The 14,775-nt window shown below is 47.1% G+C and overlaps 1 long non-coding RNA gene across 1 annotated transcript in view; it reads right to left on the bottom strand.

Moving 5' to 3' along the window:
- Positions 1 to 2,582: 2,582 nt before the first annotated feature.
- The window catches only part of LOC117877169, a 77,684-nt gene continuing 65,491 nt past the window's right edge, over positions 2,583 to 14,775 (bottom strand). The window contains exons 3-5 of the long non-coding RNA XR_004645634.1: positions 3,825 to 3,989; positions 3,244 to 3,306; positions 2,583 to 3,020 (exon numbers count right to left, since the gene is read on the bottom strand). This is a non-coding gene — a long non-coding RNA (uncharacterized LOC117877169). The remainder of the gene's footprint in view (positions 3,021 to 3,243; positions 3,307 to 3,824; positions 3,990 to 14,775) is intronic.

Genomic DNA, 14,775 nt, shown 5'->3' on the forward strand with positions numbered 1-14,775 from the left:
GTACCTTCTGCCCCTGTACTGGTGCAACCTGGTATAAGAGATCCTTCTTCATTATGAAGTAGTGTCCTGGTCCCTGGGTTTTCCCTTCCACAGGGACCCCATCTATTTCAGTCACCTCCTTCCTAATGTTGTCATACCTTGGGTCTTCTGCCTGGTCCCGTCCAAAATTTCCTCTCCCGGGGCTAATCTGCCCAAGATCTAGGGGCCCAGTCTCTGTTGCCTCTACTGGTTCAGAAGCATTAGGGTGGGAGTGAGACACAGGTGCTTCTCCCTCCTGCGTGGCCTCCTTTTCAGCACTTGGGTCTGCCTACCTAGAAGAGCAACTCTCTGGCTTTGGGTCAGTATTCAGGTTCCCAAGGCCTTAGCTGCCCTTCTTTCCCTTTTTGTCTTTCTACCCTGTCTAGGAGTGGAGAACAAATCTGGGGATATTTCAGAGAAGATTGGGGGTTGACAGTCTGCTGTGGATGCCTCAATTTTAGGGTTCCCATCTTTCTCCAATCCCCCTACTGGGAGTAAGTTTCCAGACCCTGGGAAGTCCCTCCCTATGAGCACCGGGTATGGGAGTTTAGGGACTACATCTGCTGCTACCTCAGTAGTGTTCCTTGGATCTCAATTTTTACTGGGATGGTGGGGTAGTAACTAACTGTCCCATGGACACATGTTATCCCCGTACGTTTAGCCTGCAGCAACTGACTATGCTTCACGAGCTTCCCTGAGATAAGCGTGATAGCACTCCCTGAATCAACCAGTGCCGTGGTCTCTACCCCATTTAGTTTCACTGGTCTGGTATACATATGTGGGGTTAGTGAGACCCCCCACAAGGTGGATTAGGGAGCATGGATCTGCCCAGTTCCCCAGGTTACACTGCATAGGCTCCTCAGCATTGGGACACTGTGCAGCTATGTGTCCCCACTCCCCGCAGGCATAACATCTGTATGGAGCCCTAGGCATTCCCCGGTCTCTTGGTTTGGGCAGTCTAACATCACGATCCTCTTCTCCCTCAGTGCTCTGACTCTTTGTGGCCCCTGATGGGCCTTCAGCCTCTCTCTTTTTCCACCTGGGCCCTCCTGGTGGCCCAATCACCCGAACTTTAGGGCTTGGTGCTGCTAGTTTAACCTGGGGTGCCTCTTCCTTAACTGGTCGGGTCAGCTCCCTTGCAGTCCTTCGCCTTTCTACCAGGGCGACAACCTCGTCATAGGTGGAGGGTTCGTTCTGGCTTACCCAGGCACGAAGGTCTGGTGGTAGTCCCCTCATGTATCGGTAGGTGACCAGAACTGCTAGTATCTCTTCCGGACTCTGGGACTCTGTTTTCAACCACTTTCGTGCGAGATGGATGAGGTCATAGAATTGGGACTGCGGGGTTTTGTCTTCCTGGTACCTCCAACCGTGATACTGCGGGGCCGGCATTGCTGTCATTACCCCAGATTTGGCCAGGATCTCTGCTTTCAGCTGGGGGTAGTCTGCCGCAGCCCCTTCAGGCAGATCATGGTAGGCCTTCTGGGCCTCCCCACACAGGAATGGGGCAAGGATGCCAGACCACTGATCTCGAGGCCAGGCATCCCGTAGGGCTGTCCTCTCAAAGGCCAGAAGGTATGCCTCTACATCATCCTCCCGTGTGATTTGCTGCAGCCAATGTCTGGCCAGTATGAGCTGTGTCCCATCATGGCCGCGATTCAGCTCTATAAGGGACTTTACCTGGTTTACCGGTTCCCACAACATAGCTCGGTCTTGAGCAGCCTGGTCCATCAGCAGGCGATTACTCTCTTGCTGCAGCCGCTCTGCCTCCTGTTGGGCGACTGCCTGGACACGGGTAGCCTCCTGCTGGACCGCCATAGCTTGTGTCAGTGCCCGCACTACGTCATCCATTGTGGTGAAAAAAAAGTAAACCCTCTCCTTTTTTTTTTTTAAATCACCCTCCTTCTTCTGCCACGCTGTGCACCCCAAGATCCCACCCCTGACACCAGTGTGACAAAGTTCCTCCTCTATCTTGGTGGGTCCTGCGCTTATTGGCGGATTTTCTTGCCTCAGAGATTCACCATGTGGGTTGGGGAACAGCCCAGAGACCTTCCCCTCTGGAAGAACCCAGAGTCCAGGTCAATTGGGAGGTTTGGGGGGTAACCCGGGCCCGCCCTCTACTCTGGGTTCCAGCCCAGGGCCCTGTGGACTGCAGCTGTCTATAGTGTCTCCCGTAATAGCTGCATGACAGCTACAATTCCCTGGGCTACTTCCCCATGGCCTCCTCCAAATACCTTCCTTATTCTCGCCACAGGACCTTCCTCCTGGTGTCTGATAACACTTGTGCTCCTCAGTCCTCCAGCAGCACACCTTCTCACTCTCAGCTCCTTGCACCTCTTACTCCCAGCTCCTCACACTCTCGCACTACAAACTGAACTGAGCTCTTTTTAAAACCCAGGTGCCCTAATTAGCCCGCCTTAATTGATTCTAGCAGCTTTTTCTTAATTGGCTTCAGGTGTCCTAATTAACCTGCCTGCCTTAACTGGTTCTAGCAGGTTCCTGATTACTCTAGTGCAGCCCCTTCTCTGGTTACTCAGGGAACAGAAAACTATTCATCCAGTGACCAGTATATTTGCCCTCTACCGGACTCCTGTACCCCACTGGTCTGGGTCTGTCACAATATATAGCAGAAATAGTTGTAACAGAGGGAATTGTAACCCTGCTGCTAAAATATTAAACTGATATTTAAAAGAAACCTTCCATTATTTTTCTCTGTGAGAAGTCAGAAATAACAAACGGAAATAACTAGCTCACTGTAGGCATAAAAGTCAAGCATTTTCTTTCTGCCCATTTCAGAAACAGCAAATCAAATCCTTGTTTATTTGGGGGAGAAGTAGGTTGGAAGAAAATCAAAGGCACAGATTGATTTCTGGCCATAATGGAAATCTCATTACTATCTGGTTGCAGACAAAGAGGGAAAAAACACTCACTTGTGCAAGTTAGGAAATGGAGATGATTGAGAGCACTTCACAGATCCTTCAGAACAGTTCAGTTCATCACATAATCTGTTGGGCAAAGAAAAGTGGTTACTAAGGCACATTTATGGAACCTTGTTTGCCAGCTGAGAAATATGGGGAGTGTTTAGAGTGGAAAATCATTTTTCACCCACCATTTTATCATTGATTATGACTTTTGCTTGGGTGGAAGGGTTTGCTAGTGGAAACTGATTTTGTTTTGTTAAACTAAGAGTGGTATATCACAGCAGGAGAGAGAAGGTTAAGAGCTCACCTTAACCTTACTCTTGTGATGCCAGCAATCATTGTCACAATAGGAGGTGTTGGAAGGACCAGTCTGAGGGCAACAGAAGAAATATCAAACCAAAAGCGTTTTATAATATTTCCCTCAAAAGGGCAAAACATAACTGTTCCTTCACGGGCTTTCACTTCACTTAAATATCCCCACAGCAATTATCTATTTTTCCTCATGAAGGCACAAAACAAGAGATGGGGGAGAGTAAGAATTGAAAGGATGATGTGAGCCAGGATGAGCGACAGAGGAAGTAAAGAGTGAGGGACATGGCACAGAACTGTGAAGGATGGGAAGAGATTACTTGACTCCAAACAAAGGAAAGCAAGCATCATTTTTCAGAGCAAGAATAAAAGCCCAGGGCAGATGAACGGGAAAATGTTAGCAATAAAGGCAGGGATAGATACGGTGAGAGAACCATTTGAGTTCATATGCACAATGAGATGACATACTATCAGGCCTTTTTCCTGTGGTTGTTGTGATGGATAATATTCAAAAGGTTTGGTTAAGCGAAGTTCAAAGGCTTCTCAGAATCTCTAACCCTAGGTAAGTCCCCCACTCACCTCTCTCCTGCCATCTAGGTGTGCCGAATCACATCTCTCAAACACGGATAGCAGGAATACTGCACTCAGTTATGTGCAATGCAGTCTGGATAGATCACTCAAGAGTTACTAGCACAGGGGTCCAGACAACTGGAAACCCCAACTCTTGTTTGAAGGCTCAGGTACCTGGATAACAGAAAGGGAAGGAAGGTCAGCTCAGAGGCAGAGATTCAGACTGAGTTGGATGGACTTTGGAAACTAGTTGAACTGAGGAGAGGTGGCACTATCTAACCAAGAAAATCACAAGAAAAAGAGAGGGCCTGAGACTGTTGCCAAAAACCTGCTTTATTACTCCCTAATTTTCACTGTTTTTCCCCTCTACTGTCACCCACTATTCCTTGTATCCTGTGTCTCTGTTGATGAGTGGTTTTGCCCATAGCCAAATACTGAGGCCAGGTCTACAGTACAGATCTATATCAGTATAACTATGTTGCTCAGGGGTGTGAAAAATCCAACATAGTTATACTGACCGAACCCCGTATGTAGACAGCGCTAGGTAGGTAGGAGAACTTCTCCTGCTGACACAGCTACTGCCTTCTGGGAAGGTGGATTAACTATGCCGATGGGAGAAGCTCTCCTGTCAACATAGGAGCATCTTCACTAAAGCACTACAGCGGCGTAGCTTCTCCCATCAGCATAGGTACTCCACCTCCCCGAGAGGCAGAAGCTATGTTGACTGGAAAAGCTCTCCCAGCTACATAGCACTGTCTGACTACACCAGGGGTTAGGTAGTTATAACACCCCTGAGTAACGCAGTTATATCAACATAAGTTTGCTTTGTAGAGCAGGTGTTAGGAAGCAAAAAGAGTAAACTCCATAACATAGAGAAGCAAGAAAGGGAAGTGGAGTTACTGAGGAAGTTAGTGGTGGTACTGATGAGATGACTCAGCTATAATAGATAGAGTTCAGCATGGACTGAACATTTGTCTGGCTTACCACCTCATCCATCTAATTTTAGCCTCCAGCCTGTTATTTGCTTTAGTTTGCTTGGCTTAGCTTGATTTTGGGGAGGGGTGGGGGGGAGTGACTTGCTCAGGGTCATACAGCCAGTCTGTTAACCAGTAGAACCCAGGTTTCCTAAACCATAGTCCAGTCATCTATGCACTAGACCACATTGCCTATCTCTATTTGTATTCGTGACCATAAACTGTGATCTTCACTATTAATCCTAACACTAACAGCCTTCAATTCAAAAAGATTCTACTAGAACTAATCACTGAAAATGTACTGGGGAAGTGTATGCACATTTACGTTGTTTACAGCCCAAGCAAATTATTTGTATAGTGCAATCTGCAGTAAAGTCTGTTTTTATTTACTTTTTACAATAGTTTGCATAGTTATGATAGTGTTTTCCAAAATAAAATATGAATTGCCTATGTACATTTATGTTAATTTATTGCCCAGAAATGAGTGCTCTATTTATCCTAAATGCTAGGTTATCCCTGAGACTGTCAAACTCCTTTTTTTTTTTTCAGGGAAGCATTTTTTTGGTTCTCTATTTTTATGCTTGGTCAGTAATTGTGTGTTCATGCTGTTTCTTTGGATAGCACCGATAAATCACAATGTAATTAATGGAAGGAAATACAGTGATGTGTATGAAACAGTCCCAGGATCCCACAATACAGAAATCCTACATCTTTTACCATGTAATTTGTTTGGAAGCCCTGAACTATTTCAGAAAGGGCCCTTTTCAATTTCTAGAGAGAATTGGTTCCCCGCAATTCTCCTAAGTCTGATTTGATCCTTCCATAATGTCACAAAGGCTAAGTCCTGTATGATGGCGATCACTCTGACAGCTTTGAGATCCACAGTGGTGTCAAACAGGGATGTATTTTGGTGCCAGAACTCTTCAGTATGTTCATCTCTTTGCTACTTTGTCATGCTTTCTCATGTGGTACTGAGGGCGTACATCTCCATACAAGATCAGATGGAAGACTCTTCAATGTTGTAATGTCTCAGAGCAAAAAGCAAAGTCAAACACCTGCTAATAAGAGAATTTCTTTTTGCCAATGATGCAGTGTTCAATGCACAGAGTGAAGGGAAGCTTCAGCAACCTTGCAATAGCTTTGCACTAGATTGTGATGAATTTGGACTAAACATCAGTCTAAAGAAACAATTATTAAGGCACAAGGTGTGTTGACTGCACCTGACTAACAACACACTAGAAGATGTGCACACAAGTTCTTCTATCTAGAATCAACTGTAATGGGTAAAGTATCTCTTAATTATTAACTTAATTCTCGCATTGGAAAGGCAGCTACCATATTTGACCTATTGACCAAGCATATGTCAGATAACAGGGAACTAATAATGAACATCAAGATGCAGGTCTACCAGATGTGCATTTTGAGCATGCCACTGTATGGTGGCAAGATGTGGACCAACTACAGCAAGCATGAGAGGAGGCTAAACACCTTCCATACCCTCTTTGCCATGGGAAACCAAAGTTTCTGACACCGACGTAAGTGAGAAAGCAAAATTGAGATATATAATCACTATTCTCAAGCACAGATGTTTCAGTTGCCTGGGTCATCTGCACCAAATGAATGATGCATTCCAAAGAAGCTCATGTCTGGAGAACTTGAGGATGCTCCAGGGCCACTGGGCAAACCTACAAGGACGTTTTCAACAGGAACTTGAAAAACTTCAACATCGACACTGCAAGATTGGAAAACATAGCTAGCAATAGGCTACATGGGAGGTCTGATCTATGCCAGGGAATCAAAGAGGCTGAAGAGAGATGATTGAGAGAGAGGAAAGTGCAGAAGGCCTCAAGCACTAGTAGAGAATCAGCTTCATTCTCTGGCCCTGAGCTTACGCCTGCACTATTTGTGTCAAGGGCTGTTGCTCAACAATTGGACTTTTTAGCCATTCATGATGCTGCAGCATGACACACAGTAACTGAATTGCTTTCGCACTTACAACATCGTCTTTCGAGATGGATGGTTGCCACTCTTTGGAAGCCTCTGGGATTCTGACAATTAATTCCATAATATCTCATTTTCAGGTACCTCTCTGGTGCCAGTTAGCGGGAGGTTGAGGTGGCAAATCTGCCCCCACCCCCATGGTTTTTGCCCTTGTTCAAAGTAACATAGGCTGCAGAGCCAGTGCAGGGGCAAGGGGCAGAGAATGGCCCAACCACTTAAGCAGTGGTCACATACTAAATCTGTACAGCTACTGCCAGAGCAGTCTGGAGCATCAACTCAACTGCATGGTCACAACATCAATGAAATCTGACCCAGCCACCCTCTGTTCAAATGAAGGGGTGCGGCCAGGCCAAATTTCAATGAGTGGCATTGTGACATAGCACATGGGGAGTCTGATCCTGTGCAGTGAAGCAGAGGGGAGTCTGCTGAGAACTCAGCTCCTGGTAGCACTGCTCATGCACTGTGTGGATAAAAGAGAGGGGAGACTCCCTAGGTCAGGGGAGACCTGGGGTCGCTGCAGGAGATGGGGCTGGTGAGGTGGGAAGTGAGTAGGGACTGGAATGGGGAATCTAACAGGGAGGAAGAGACCGGAATTTACCCCTCTACCCCACCCAAGAGATATATGAATTGGTGCCATTGCCTCTCGATGGACCTCCCTGAATGGCCAATTTGTTATAATTATCTGAAAAGCTAGAACAAGAAATTATCCCATTGTAGAAGAGCAAGAAGTACTCATGTGATCATTTCCTTAACCCCCACCCCAATTTAAATAAAACACAGTAGCAGGCCCAGCATATTTAAGATGAAGGGCTTCTCCCACCCTACTACCCCCATATGGGTATATGTCAGTCTCTGGCAGCACTGATAGCCACCTTCAGCAGCAGAGTTCCTGTCAATCCTCTGAGGGTATGTCTACACTATGAAATTAGGTCAAATTTATAGAAGTCGATTTTTTAGGAAGCGATTTTATACAGTCGATTGTGTGTGTGTCCACTAAGTGCATTAAGTCGCATTAAGTCGGCAGAGTGTGTCCACAGTACCGAGGCTAGCGTCGACTTTCGGAGAGTTGCACTGTGGGTAGCTAGCCCACAGTTCCCGCAGTCTCTGCGACCCATTGGAATTCTGGGTTGAGCTCCCACTGCCTGATGGGGCAAAAACATTGTCGCGGGTGGTTTTGGGTACATGTCGTCAGTCGCTCCTCCCTCCATGAGAGCAACAGCAGACAATTGTTTCGCGCCTTTTTTCCGCGCAGACGCCATACCATGGCAAGCATGCAGCCTGCTCAGCTCAGCCGCTGTTGTGTCCTGCGTGCTGCTGGCAGGGCCTCCAAGAGCAGGTTCCGGCCCTGGTGAAAAAAAATTTTGGGGCCCCCCAGCAAGGGCGGACTGGCTAAACAGGGCCAATGAGAGGGGGAAAGCCGGGCCCCCTTCTGGACCGCCGGGCCCCGGTAATTTGTACCAACTTCCCCCCATCTCGTCGGCCCTGGCTGCTGGCAGCAGACGGTACAATAGGGCTGCAAACCATCGTCACGCTTCCTCTGCCATTCTGCTCTCCTGCAGATGCCATACCACAGCAAGCATGGAGCCCGCGCAGATCACCGTGGCAGTTATGAGCACTGTAAACTTCTCGCGCATTATCCTACAGTATATGCAGCACCAGACCCTGCAAAAGCAGGCGAGGAGGCGACGGCAGCGCGGTGATAAGAGTGATGAGGACATGGACACAGACTTCTCTCAAAGCACGGGCCCTGGCAATTTGGACATCACAGGGGCAGATTCATGCCATGGAACATCGAGTCTGGGCCCGGGAAACAAGCACAGACTGGTGGGACCGCAAAGTGCAGGTCTGGGATGATTCCCAGTGGCTCCGAAACTTTCGCATGCGTAAGGGCACTTTCATGGAACTTTGTGACTTGCTTTCCCCTGCCCTGAAGCGCAAGAATAGCAAAATGAGAGCAGCCCTCACAGTTCTCAAGCGAGTGGTGATAGCCCTCTGGAAGCTTGCAATGCCAGACAGCTACCGGTCAGTCGGGAATCAGTTTGGAATGGGCAAATCTACTGTGGGGATTGCTGTGATCCAAGTAGCCAACGCAATCACTGAGCTGCTGCTATCAAGAGTAGTGACTCTGGGGGTCATGAGCAGGTCATTGTGGATGGCTTTGCTGCAATGAGGTTCCCTAACTGTGGTGGGGCGATAGACGGAACGCACCCTGGACAGTAGTCAGGAGCTGTTCAACTATAGGCTGAGCAAGTGTAGAATGGTGGTAGAATGTGCATTTGGACATTTAAAAGCTCGCTGGCGCAGTTTACTGACTTGGTTAGACCTAAGCGAAACCAATATTCCCATCATTATTACTGCTTGCTGTGTGCTCCACAATATCTGTGAGAGTAAGGGGGAGACGTTTATGGCGGGGTGGGAGGCTGAGGCAAATCGCCTGGCCGCTGATTATGTGCAGCCTGACACCAGGACAGTTAGAAGAGCACAGCAGGGCGCACTGCGCATCAGAGAAGCTTTGAAAACCAGTTTCATGACTGGCCAGGCTGCGGTGTGAAAGTTCTGTTTGCTTCTCCTTGATGAAAACCTGCCCCCTTGGTTCACTCTACTTCCCTTTAAGCCAACTGCCCTCCCCTTCCCCCTTCGATCACCACTTGCAGAGGCAATAAAGTCATTATTGTTTCAAATTCATGCATTCTTTATTAATTAATCACAGAAATAGGGGGATAACTGCCAAGGTAGCCTGGGAGGGGTGGTGGAGGAGGGAAGCACCAGGTGGGGTGGTGGAGGAGGGGAGGAGGGAAGAACAAGGCCACACTGCACTTCAAAACTTATTGAATGCCAGCCTTCTGTTGCTTGGGCAGTCCTCTGGGGTGGAGTGGCTGGGTGCTCAGAGCCCCCTGACCCCCCTGCATTCTTGGGCGTTTGGGTGAGGAGGCTATGGAACTTCGGAAGGAGGGCAGTTGGTTACACAGGGGCTACAGTGGAGGTCTGTGCTCCTGCTGCCTTTCCTGCACCTCAACCATACACCGGAGCATATCAGTTTGATCCTCCAGTAGGAAATGGCTTCGTTGTGTACGGGTGCAGGGTTAAATCGATTTAATGCTGCTAATTTCGACCTAAACTCGTACTGTAGACCAGGGCTTTGAGGAAGCTTCTTGCATCACCTATTCAGCACAGTAGCCTGGCAGGCGGTACAACAATCATCACTGAAAACTTAAACATTTACCCACAGTTAGCACATGATAACATAGTACAGGGAAATGCTGCTGTGTCTCAAATATCTCTCTAGGGTAACTGCAGCAACTGCTGCCTTTTAATGGTGATAACTTTAGTGAAAATTCCGAAAAGCTTAACAGAATGGGGAAAATAGTATAGAAGAAATGAGAGTGGAAGAGAAGAGGAAAAGTGGAAGAGTTTAAGAAGGAGGAGAGAAAATGACAACACTGTAAAAAGGGTTAAGCAGACAACACCAGGCGAAAGAGAAAAGGAGTAATAGAGAAAAGAAGGAAATTAGGCTGGGAAAGAGGAGAAAAAGAAAGAGGTAGATAGAGATAGAAGGTTTAGTCTACACACTAGGGTGACCAGACGTCCCGATTTTATCGGGACTGTCCCGATTTTTACTTGTTTGTCCCGCGTCCCGACTGATGTTTGGTCAGGACACTGGACAAAGAAGCAATTTTTGCCCTCCGCTCCGGCTCGCGCTTCCCCCCGTCCCGACTCCGCCCCCTTCTTCCCCCATTGGATAGCTCTCCAAATCCCCGCCCTGGCCCTGCCTCTTCCCCACGCACGCCGCTTGCGCGCCAATTAGCTGTATGGCGGCGGCGCAAGCACTGGAGGGAGGCCGGACACCAGCGTGTGTAGCGCGGCCGCCATGAAGATTAAGAAGGTGGTGCGGTGCAGCAGCTGTGCCTGGAGGCCAGCGGAGGAGGGATGTGTGGAGGGGGGATGGAGGGAGGCTGGTCGGGCAGTTGCTCCGAGTCTGCACCTCTCTCTTGGCGCAGTGGCTGTGGGGGGGTCCGGGGTGCAAGCGCTGTAACCCGAAACCTCCCCCCCCGTGAGTGGAGCGGAGGCGGCGGGGGAAGAAGGAAGCGGCTCGGCTCGGCAGTCCCACACACACCAAGGGGGGAGCGCTCCGGTTTGTTCACTGGAGCTTATGGCAGCTACAGGGTGGGGAAGGGGGGGTCTGTGCCTCCTCTGCGGGGCTCTCTCGGCCCCGGGTGGGTTCTTGCTGTCCCCTGCTCCTGCGGCCTTCCCGGCCCCACCCCCCGGGACTTTGCCTCCTGCACCAGCCTTTGTGTGCGGAGGCGGAACAAGGCCCTGCCGGGAGAGAGGCTGGCTTTTAGGGCAGAGGAGCAGCCGAGTGCTGCATCTCTGATTGCAGAGCTGGGGGCCCAGCCAGCGGCTGCAGAGGGTTGCGGCGGGGCGGGGGGGGGGGGGCGCACTTTGGCAGCTTTTTTTTTTTTTGCTCCACCCCCCGGCGTCCCGATATTGGCATCTGGTCACCCTACTAGACACCAAATGTTATACTGTTATAAGTATGGGTAAAAATCATACTCTAATCAACAGAGTACTAGTACAATCCCTAGTGTAGATGTAGTTAATATAACAGTGTCTTATAGCAGTACAGCTTATTCCCCTTCCCATATAGGAATAGCTATACAGTGTAGAGCACCTTTCTACCAGTGTCCACATTAGGGGGTTATACCACTAAAACTATACTGGTCTGGTTAAAACAACAAACATTTCTAGTGTAGACACGTCCTTACCAGTCATTTACTTCCCATTGTTAAATGCTAATGAATCTCCCTAAATTGGAATGCCACAGTCGGAAATCCAGATACCCACTTTACAGAGGGGGAGAGGAATATAGTGAGTGAATTTCACTGAATGGGAATTCTTAGTGGGTTGGCCAGTCAAGTGTATTTAATTCATCATCAGGACAAACCCTTTCTTTAAACAGAGAAGTCCTACAAAAACAATCCTCACAACTTTTTTTTTTTTTAAAGAACTATGACAACTCCTTATGTATTTTTAGACCAGAAGCAGCAGGGGGATACATTCATGATAATCATAGATTGCGTAGCTACCAGAATTTTAATGGGTTTTTATGAACAACTGGCACAAGCTCTCTCTCCGTATATATGTAATTACTCTACCGTCTTTATTTTTACACATTCAATATGAAAAAAAACTCTAAAACAACAGATAGAGCTCTCTCACTGTTGCCTCAAATATCTAAACTGGCTCTGACTGTATTTGAAACGTGAACAATATCATTAGAACTGAACTTTTTCTAGTACTTTCATTTTAGTGATATTGAATTAGTCTTTGCCCCCCCAATACATTATATATATTAAATCTACAGTAGTTAAACATATATATTGCATGCTTTTAACACATTGGTTTTGATTTTTTATATACCATAATATTGAGTATACAACACAAATACGGTAATATACCAAGATTGTCTTAAGTGATAAACTCATAGAGCTATATCCTTGGGTACACCATAGCAATGTTGAACATACACAGGGGCAGGGAGACAATTAGGGGAAGGAGAATGTATAAGTGACTTTCCACCACATTTCTGCTCACACTGACCCTGGGGGCTGCAAGAAGCTGAATAAACTCATAGAACAAGTTGGAGCAGTCTTGGGGCAGTTCTGATTTTCCCCTGCAGATAGTGGCCTTCAAGGAGGCCTGTTCTACCCCCAGTCTCCCCCAGGATCATCAAGTTCATACTGCCTCAGCCCTAACCCTGAGATATCCCCTTCCTGTCCTCAGCCCACCCCTAAATGCCCCCTATGCTGGGAGGTTTTGGAAAGACTGGACCTGGATTGGCTATGCCAGCTCAAGGCCCCCCATGTTAGGGGAATCTTCAGCTGCTGTCTTATAGCAGTTGAAACAGTGCAGGGGTGACTTATAAGAAGCCAAATATCTGCCACTTAGTGTGCCTGTTAGTGCATAAACCTCCCCTCTAATTAAATGTGTAAAATAATTTATTAGCACCAACATCGAAAGTGTCAGGGACTTTTTAACCCAGACGGCAAGGTTCATTGTCTGACCGCAGAGTGAGAGACAGGCAACACCAGCAAGGTCCAATACAAGCTCTTTATTGAAGAGTGCACACAACAATAGAGAGCGGCCCGTCTCCAGAGAGAACCAGCACACCTCTACAACAACTAGTGAGATTATATAGACAGTCCCGTCGCGTCATAGTTAAGCAACTTAAACCCCCGAACCCCCCTTTACTAGTTAAAAGCTTCTGACATCTATGCATATCTATCTTCATTGACAGTACAAACAGTTCATGATGCCTCAGCAGCTTCTTATCAATATCTTCGTCATGTGCCAGAGGCTGAGAACAAAGAAGGAGTTAGGTACAGATAAAACCCAAAAACAGGGAGTAACAGGGAGTGGGGACTCCGAGTCTCCATCTGTTTAAACAAACTGTTCCTGGTACTTCGGTTACAAGAACGCGGCCCTTCCTCCTATCTTATCTCCTACAGTTTGAGCAAGCGGGCCCCTAGGCCTCACGGAGGAAAAAAAAGAAATGGCCTACCAACTACTGTTAGCCTGACTATGATTAAGCTAGCCAGACAATGTTTTATACCCCATAATTCTACGGGCCTAACAAAAGCAAGGGGTGCTGTGATAATCAGAGTCCAGACATCCAGAGGGAGAACAGAAGGTTTAAACTCCCAAAATGAGCAGCTGAACCAACTGATTGCACATTGTATTATTGCACTATAACAGTATATTGAGTATGGTCTTTTATGAAAGCTTATAGTGTTCTGAACTTGATAGTCATTAGGAGATATGTATACAGACTGTGGTTATGAATCTGTGTATTTATGTATATAGAAAACTGTGCTCATAATGTGTACTACAACTTCAATTATGCCTCTCAGCAGGGAGAGGCACCTCCTATGCCAGGTGTTTACATGAAACTGGCTCCAAGTATCCATCCATTGTCCAGCTCAGAAAAAGACAATGATGAACCATTAGAGTTAATGGGAAGACATTGTGACATCCTGGTTATCAAGCCAAGAGAGAATCATGAATCACTATGCCAGGAGAGGGAACAAAAGAAAACCAAGGTTGGAACTGAGGTTTGTCATCCAGAAGCTGAGGGACAGTCTCCAGGTGGGAAGCTGTCCCTGAATGCTGGATCCGCCCTATAGCTAGGCGGTATGCTTGAGGTAGTGTTCAATGTCAATAGGTAACTTGTATTACGAAACGGTTTTATCTAATATGGGAGCATAAAGCCTGAGGTTGTGTCTTTATGTTTGCTTTCTGTGTAACTTGTATATGTATGCTTTCCCCTTACTATTTTACCTTTGAATCTGTGATTTTTCTATTAAATAAAGTTTTTGTTTATTTTTATCTCAAGCAGGTCCCTGTTGTGCAAACTGCATGGAGTGTAAGTGTAAAAGTAAGCTGCTCTCTGGGGGACTGGTTTCATGCTTTTGGGGGTAACAACAAACCAGAAGGGAATGGTCTGAGTGTCTGCTGCTTAAGAACTTGTGGAGGATGGATTTGGGATGACTCAGAAGTTGATAAAAACAACAAAGAGTCTGGTGGCACCTTAAAGACTAACAGATTTATTTGGGCATAAGCTTTCGTGAGTAAAAACCTCACTTCTTCGGATGCATAGAGTGAAAGCTACAGATGCAGGCATTATATACAGACACATGGAGAGCAGGGAGTTACTTCACAAGTGGCGAACCAGTGTTGACAAGGCCAATTCAATCAGGGTGGATGTAGTCCACTCCCAATAATAGATGAGGAGGTGTCAATTCCAGGAGAGGAAAAGCTGCTTCTGTAGTGAGCCAGCCACTCCCAATCCCTATTCAAGCCCAGATTAATGGTGTTGAATTTGCAAATGAATTTTAGTTCTGCTGTTTCTCTTTGAAGTCTGTTTCTGAAGTTTTTTTGTTCAATGACAGTGACTTTTAAATCTGTGATAGAATGACCAGGGAGATTGA

This window comes from Trachemys scripta, chromosome 4 (assembly GCF_013100865.1).
Source record: "Trachemys scripta elegans isolate TJP31775 chromosome 4, CAS_Tse_1.0, whole genome shotgun sequence".
In the NCBI taxonomy this organism is placed as follows: domain Eukaryota; kingdom Metazoa; phylum Chordata; order Testudines; family Emydidae; genus Trachemys; species Trachemys scripta.